This window comes from Theropithecus gelada, chromosome 14 (genome assembly GCF_003255815.1).
Source record: "Theropithecus gelada isolate Dixy chromosome 14, Tgel_1.0, whole genome shotgun sequence".
In the NCBI taxonomy this organism is placed as follows: domain Eukaryota; kingdom Metazoa; phylum Chordata; class Mammalia; order Primates; family Cercopithecidae; genus Theropithecus; species Theropithecus gelada.
In genome coordinates, this window is record NC_037682.1 from 58,354,363 (window position 1) to 58,362,643 (window position 8,281).

The following is an 8,281-nucleotide window of genomic DNA, read 5'->3' on the forward strand; positions in this document are numbered from 1 at the left end:
AACTGTTAGAGTAATTCCATCTGAGGAGTGAGGTTATTTAGAAGCCCTATAGGAGAGATTTCTACTTTATATAGTACACATATCTGTATATTTTAAAGAATAAAATGTATTATTTTTTGCCTTGGTCTTCAAAATTTAAGATTAAAGCATCCTGGCATTAAAGAAAAAGGAAGATCATGAACAAAGAAATAAAGGCCAGCTTCAAAATACTCTTCAGCAATGCCAAGTACTAGAAAATAATGGAACAACATATCACAGTTTTGATGGGAAAAGTTTATGGAAGAATTTTGTCTTCAGCTGTTTTTCCATACCTGATGACAGCAGAAAGAAATTCTCAGATATTCAATGGTTCAGCAGGTATACCATCCTCATATTCAGATGGAAGAAAATTGGTATATATGCACTTCTATGTCTTAGTTCAGCTAACCAGGTAAAGACACAAAGAATAAAAAATTTATAATTCAGAGTATAAAATTATTAAAGAACATAAATATCAATATAAGAGAGGATTCATTGAGCAATCAAAAAGTATTTATTGAATACCAATTATGTATCAGGCATACTTCTAGGATCTTAGTAAATAAATCAGCAAATAAAACAAAGGCCTGTGCTCTTAAAGAGCTTTCATCTTAGTTACATAGTATGTTGATTGGCCCATTAAAAAGAAGGATAACCAATAAAGGGAAACCAGAGTATAAGGAACTTGACGTCCAAGTTATAATTTCCAGAATGACAATTTAGAGATAGATGTAAAAGTCTTTACTAAACCAATGAAAATCATACAGTAGTATATTACATGTTTAGACTATATTATGCATATTTTATTCTTGGAATATAATATTCACTTATTAATAGCACATTTATTAATATTGTTCATCAGTAATAGGTCAAAGGAAAAAAACAACACAATCATCCTGCAGATGCTCTAAAATCATCTCATAAAATTTAATATCAATTCCTTGGAAAAGTCTTAGAAAAGAAGCAAGAAAGGAAATTTCCTTAACACTAGGATTAATATCAAAATGTAGAGGCAACATTCTGAAAAATTGAAATATCAGAAAAAGTTCATTTAAAATTCAGAGACAAAAAATTATCCTTAATGTCTTCATTATTCAACATTACCTTGTAAATGTACAATGCAATGAAAGAGCCAAAGCTATTAAAGTAAGCAGAAAAATATTTTACAAATCATTAATTTACTGATCTAGAAGTCCCAAGATATTTTTAAAAAAATTATTAGAGCTAATAAGAGAAGATAGGAAAATGTTCAGATGCAAGAACAAATATAAAATATTAATAGTTGTTGGTGAAATCAATAATTCAGTCAAAATTATGATGGTGAAATTATTTTATTTATGCCATCAGAAATAATTAAGCAAATTTATAAATAACTCTGTGAAAAACAACTTAGAGAATTGTGTGTCATCTATATGAAAATAATTAGAAAACATATGGAGAGATATAATAGCATCATAAATGTAGAGATATACCTGTTTATGAATGGGAATACTGAATATTATAAAAGAAATTATTTAATTCTTCTCAAATAATTTAAAGGTTTAATGTGACTGAAAGATTTTATTAAAAAGTTATTCTAATTCTTACTTGACAAAGTGAGAACATAGCTCATTTTAAAATATATATAGTTTTGAATAGTGAAAAAGTTTCAAAAAGATAATATAAAGTAAGTTGGAAAGGACAGTAAAGAGAGATTTGTCTTACAAGATAACAAAACATACAATAAACTTTCAGCTATCAAGATGGTGTGCATCTAGGGCAAGAACTGACAGTTTGATCAACGGATCAATACAAACATTTAGAAACTGACTTTCATACATGTAAGAATTTAATATACAGTTAAGTTTCTTGCATAAATCAATATGTAAAAAGCAGAGTATTCAATAAATAATGCTGGAACAATTGGTTATGTACTTGGGGAAAAATAAAGAGAAATCAAAATGACTTAGTGCTATGCTTAAAATTAAGACAAAATCAAACTAAATCAAAGTACACTATTCTAGTAATGAAACTAGAATAAACTATAAATGAGCATTTTTAGGCTCCAGGAAGGAGAAATTGTTTCTAAGGATGAAATATATGGAAGAAATCACAAAGGAAAAATAATAAACAAAACCAAGTCAGTATGTTTAACTTCTTAAAAATCTAAAACCTGTTTCTCAAGAGTTATTATGAAAATAAATTCTAAATATTTGACAAACTGGGGAATTATTTGTAGACAAAGAGTTAACCTTCCTTAAATATTTTTAAAGATTGCTTCCAAATTATAAAGAGACACAGTATTACCTCAGTAGAAAATAGTGGATAAAGGATATGGACGGATAGTTCACCAAAGAAGAAGCATAAGAAGATTTTCCAAAAAATATGAAAAAAATAAAACGTTTGACCTTTTTAGTCATGAAACATATGGGTTAGAATAACAATTAAAATGTTTCCTGAGTTTAAATATGAAAAAAAGAAAAGTTACAATATTCAGTGAGGATTATACTAATACTAGATACAATCTTGTCTGGAAAATAATTTTGGAAATGTATACGAAAGGAAATAGCTATATATTAATATCTTTTGACTTAAATAATTCTAATGTTCTTAAAATAGCAGCTATTGTGGCTTGTGCCTGTAGTCCCAGCTACTCAGGAGGTTGAGGCAGAAGGATCACTTGATGCTGGGAGTTCAAGGCTGCAGTGAACTACAGTCGTGCCACTGCACTCCAGCCTGGGTGATAGAGCAAGACTTTGTCTCTAACATTAAAAAATCAAATAAAATAGCAGTTATTTGAAAAGTTTCATTGTCTAACAATAGGGAATAATAGTTAAATGTTGATAGATTAATAATAATAATAGTTCAATGTTGATAGGTTAAATGTAGATAAATAATATTGTACTTTTACCACAATTATAAATAATATTCTCAAATAAATTATTTAATAACATCAAAAATATTCACAATGTAAATGAAAGATTGTTTATGTTACATTATCATATTTGTGTGTATCTATGCACACACACCTACAAATACCAATGCGTGTGTATATAGAAAAATAACTAGAGGAAAATACTTAAAACCTAATTTTATCTTTACAAATGGATTATGGATGGCTTTTCATTTATTCTCTTCTTTTTTGCAATTTTGAAAATACTAAGAATATTGTGTTTTTATAATAATTAAATAATTGTTGAAGAAGGGTAAGGGGATACTAGTAGAATCCAGGAGTGTATGTAGTCATCCAACAAATATAACAAGCATCTACCAGTGCCAGGCATTGTTAGGTCCCCAGTATATAAAGGGTCAGCAAAACAGTCAGGTGCCTTTTGCTGGTGACTTTACAGTCCTTGTACCTCTCAAGGTTTGTATTTCTGGTTTTCAACCTCTTCTTTTCTAATATTATCTTAGTCAGAATAAATAGGTTGCATTTTTCTCATACTCAGCAAAAAAATTTAGCTTGCTTCCCCACAAAGAAAACCTAGCAACCAATTCTCTTAACTTCCCATCTTTTTGCTCTAATAGGCAGCCCTCCCCTGGAGCTAACATTTTTCATGAAAGATGATTGTGTCATCAGCAGCAGCCACATTGCTAAATGACACCTTCCTTTCTCTCTGATGTGTTACCAGCCCAGGAGCTCAAGTTAGCAGAAAGCTGTGCTGAGGCCTGGAAAAGAATAAATTGTTTCCTTTAAATAAGCTCTGAGATGGATTCTAGGAAGTGCTATCATAAGCTACTTCCCCCCACTCCAAGATTTTGCTGTTATTTCTACAATATAGTGTGTGTCTGTGTGTGATGCACTAGTGCACAGGTGCTATATACATATTATATAGGTGTACTAGATTTCCCAAATGAAACTTTACAATTTATGAAAGATATGTTTAATAAATGATTACAAAATTAACCTTCCTCATTGCCCTTTTAGTTACTGATTCACTGGGCAAGAATTTTAAAATACTATTTTTCCTGCAGTCGAAACAGCTTCTGTCAGCCAGTCATTCAACATGTAGTGAGAATCCCTTCTAATGATCCTAGCCACTGGGAAAATTGAGATGAATGAGGCATAGTCTTTACCCTCAACGCTGTTAGAGGGTTGAGCAGAGATGCAAAGATGCAGAGAATATTACAATACTGTGAGCTAAGGACCAGGTTTCAGAAGCTTTGGGAGGCAAAGAAGAGTTTATTTAATAAACTCTTTTAAAATATGATATTTGTGCTAAATTTGCAAAGATGTGTAGAAGTGTGAATGGCACACAAAATGAGAACGGACGAGAAGGAACATGTGAAAAGTTAAGGACCCCTGCAAGAACACCATAAAGTGTGTACCAGGGTAATTTGTTGACCTACTAATGGTTATCTTGTTTCTGCTTCTGTGAGAGAATTGGAAAGACTGTGAGTTCCCTGTGTTTTTCTCATTGTATTTCCCTCTACTCTCCCTACATTCTAAGAAGTTACCACACACTTATCTAAATCTTTTTTATACGAAAATGTTAGAAACATGCTACTTACTAATAAACCAGAATAAGTTCTAGTGTTCTATAGCACTTTAGGACGACCATAATAAACAATAATTTATTGTATATTTTCAAATACCTAGAAGAGAGAATTTTGAATGTTCCCAACACAAAGAAATGATAAATGTTTGAGGTGATGGATATGCTAATTATACCGATTTGATCATTACACACTGTATATATGTATTAAAATATCATGCTCTATCCTATAAATATGTACAATTATTATGTCAATTACAAATTGTAAGTCACTAAGAAAAAACATTTTAAAAATAGCTATGGGTTATAAGGTTCATAGAAAAAGAAATCCAAAGGAGCGACAAACTGTGAAAAGATGTTCAACCTCACCTGGATTTTGTGAAATGCAAACTAAAGCAACAACACAATGCCATTTTTCCTCTCTTCAAATAGGCAAATATTAAAATTTCTGATGATATCAATTATTTGCAAGGATTTGGGGAAACAGAATTCTCATACATTACTGGTAGGAGCATACATTATCATAACAATTTCAGAGAGAAATTGGTAGCTGCCAGCAAAATTACAACTAGGCAAACTTTATGAGCTAACAGTCCACTTCTAGATGTGCAAACTAGAAAAAATTCTTATATGTATGTACCACAAAACATGGTTAATGAAAGTAATTAATCTATTGTTTAATATAAATAAGATAATATAAAGCTGACAGCAACAGAAATGTCTACTACAAAGAGAATAGGTGAATAAAATTTGATATGTTTTATAGTTGTGTAATGAAATACTTTACAGTGAATAAAAAGTGGGTTACCTCCCCTTCTCTCTCACCCATTCAAGTGTCAGATGGGAAGGAGAGATTACTCAAGCTTTGGACAGGTCTGTGGATTCTTGGATCAAAGAGAAAGAGCAAGAATAGCCAGGAAGAGAAATGATTTTTGAGGTGCATCCAGGAGATGGATATTGAGAGGGTGGGCCCCATGGGAGCTGGAGTGGTGGGGGTTTTCTTGTGTGTTCCCAGTGTTGGCTGTCACACTGGATGCCCTAGACAGGAATGGAAAAATGATGACCAGAGACCAGACTCAAACCCTATACTCCTATGCCCCATCCCTTGTCCCTGGGAAGATCCTCCAGAAATTAGGTGCAACCCTGGGAAGGGTGGGGGAATTCTCCAAATTGACAGAGATAAATTTCTGCTACACTGAAGGAATGGAGGCTCAAACAGAAATTAGATTGAGTTATCAAAAATGAACATATTTCTTGTACAGTTAAGTCTGCTGACTGACATTCATATCACTACAGTTGCATCTGTAGTAGGTAGTCATACTTCAGGTAGAAGAGTCTGAGAAGGGAAGAGTATGTGAAGCTTACAAATAGAAATCTAGAGGAAAAAAGAAAATCATTAGGAACAAAATGACAATTTCAACTTGTCCCCTGTTTTTAATGCCATCATATGCACTGAAGTCATCCTATTTGTTTGTAAAATCCCAAATTTATCTTTGATTGAAAATTCCTGCACCTATTTCTTGTGAGTTAATGTGACCTCTGCTTGTACTTTTCAGACTCTGATCATATTAAAACTTTTCTCTTGGGGAAAAAAACCCACAAAAACAAACAAATGAAAGTCCATGGGTCACTGGCTTCCTGGGGCTTCCCCAGGCTGGACCCTGGGGCCTAAGTAATTTTATTAGATTCTTTCCCTTTCTCTCTCTGTCTGTATCATGGTCACTGTCTCTCTCTCTCTCTCTCTTTACTAGATTTTCTCTATCTCTCTTTTTATTAGATTCCCTCTCTCTGTCCCTGTCTCTGTCTCTCTTTCTTTATTAGATTCTCTCTCTCTCCCCTCTCTCCCCCTTTCTCACCCACTCCCTTCTTCTCTTCCACTTCTTCCTCCTCCTCCCAACTTTTTAGTGCTGCTACTTGGCCTCATTTTCTCCAAGTGTAGATGGATGTTTTTTAGGCAGTTAGGGAAAATGGTTGCCAGAAGCTCCAGGTTTATACTGTCTGAGCTTAGTAACTTGAGTAGAAGAATAGATGCTTTTTCCCGTATATCAACCTCAAGAAAGGGTTCTGATTTCCTTGTTAGGGTCTTGTGTCTACTTGAAACACATAGGGTGTGTTGCCAGGAGGAGAAGGCACTGTGACGATATTCTACCAGACCAAGTGGAATGGGGATGGGGCATTTTCCCAAGTGGAAGAGAGATGCCATTACCAGACAAAGAGGAAGAGATGCTGGGCAACAAAGCTAACTGGTACCACACATCCACACAAAATTCTCTCTAGTTATTCTTAAACTTCGGTTACTTGAACTTCCTCTCATTAGTGATTCTCTGGTAAATTAAGGTGGAACTTCGAAGGAAAAGGACATTCATTCTCTGAATCGTTCTTCCATGGAGGTCAGCATGGTGGCAACAATGCCAATGTGATGCAGATGGCAGCTCCAAAGCTCCAGGTGATGGTCTCAGAGCAAAGACATCTTAAGGCATACATAAAAGTAGGTATTAGAAATTAGATGATAACAGAGAAGGCTTCAGCATGAACTGGCCCAGAAGTGGATACAAGGCAAATTTCTTCTTCCCTCAAATATTTAGAGAGGAAAATATCTTGGGATGGGGACAAGGAGATGGCCCTGCTTTTTCTTATATGTTTAAAATTTTCTTTATACTGCTTTGCTTTCCCTGCACTCCCCTCTGCTTCTTTGTTTGCCTCTTTTCTCGATTCCTTTTTTCATTCCCCTCTACCTCCCATGCCTACTTCCTCTCCTTTTTGGCACACTGCTTTTCAGCTTCTCTATTTTCCTGTAAGATCCAAAGTCATTTTTGATAAAACAGCCAACTCTAGATGTTTTAGGAAAGATGGTCATTATTTTTGCCAACTACTGAACGTGAGAAGACTCTCTATAGCTGTAATGTGATGAGAGTTGTTCCTCCTGTTTCAAAGGGTATGATTGAAGGCACCAGAAGGAAAGATAAAAAGACATACACAGCAATGTAAGAAGATATATAATAGGTTATAATATATTCACACAAACATAAAAGTATCTATTTGGAGGGAAAAAGCCCTGGGAAATGCATGGGAAGAGGTCACTTCTTTGAACATCTTCACTTTTTAACAAAGATGACAGACACACAATCAAAAGACCCCAAAATGTCTTCTGCAGACCTGAATGGAGGATGTCTTGAGTGTCTTGCTCTACAGGCAAGAGGAGCCAGAAGACTGTAGTATTAGTATTTGTTCTGTGCCTGGTTTGCTAATAACCCACTACCTAAAATTTTAAAAGTTTAATTTTGAATGCAGCCATACCTAAAATCACCCCATGTTTTTGGCTGCAGCTTTAGTTCCAGCGTCCACCATGGGAAAGACCAAAACACAGCTTCCCTCTTACTTTCTACTGACTACACAGCTCTCTAGTCAAATGGAAATGTGAGTGCTTTTTCATTCGTCCAGGGGAAACATCTGTCCTCCCTGAGCGTGGCCATGCTGTGAAAAGAGAGATGATAGAGTGTCGCTTTACAGCCTGCTTCCTCAGTAGCTGATCACCAGGCAAAATGTCAGAGCAGCTGGTGCTCATCAATTCACACTCTGTGATGTCAAATACCAATTAGGACTGTGAACTCCTAATTGCCTCATTTCTAGCCACATTTTAAAGTAATTAATAAGTAATTGAGTAATGCGTTAATAATAGTCTTAATCATTTTTCTAATGATCAGCTCCTGTATGTAGTCATCTTTATGACCTACGAGGAGCATTGCATCTCAGATCATATCTTGTTAATAGCCCCCAAGCTATAAAAC

The 8,281-nt window shown here is 34.4% G+C and overlaps 1 long non-coding RNA gene across 1 annotated transcript; it reads right to left on the reverse strand.

Moving 5' to 3' along the window:
* Positions 1-515: 515 nt before the first annotated feature.
* LOC112607341 lies at positions 516-7,865 on the reverse strand. The gene is made up of 2 exons (XR_003115763.1): positions 7,791-7,865; positions 516-969 (listed from the first exon to the last, which is right to left on the reverse strand). It is a non-coding gene; the product is annotated as an uncharacterized LOC112607341 (long non-coding RNA).
* Positions 7,866-8,281: the final 416 nt, after the last annotated feature.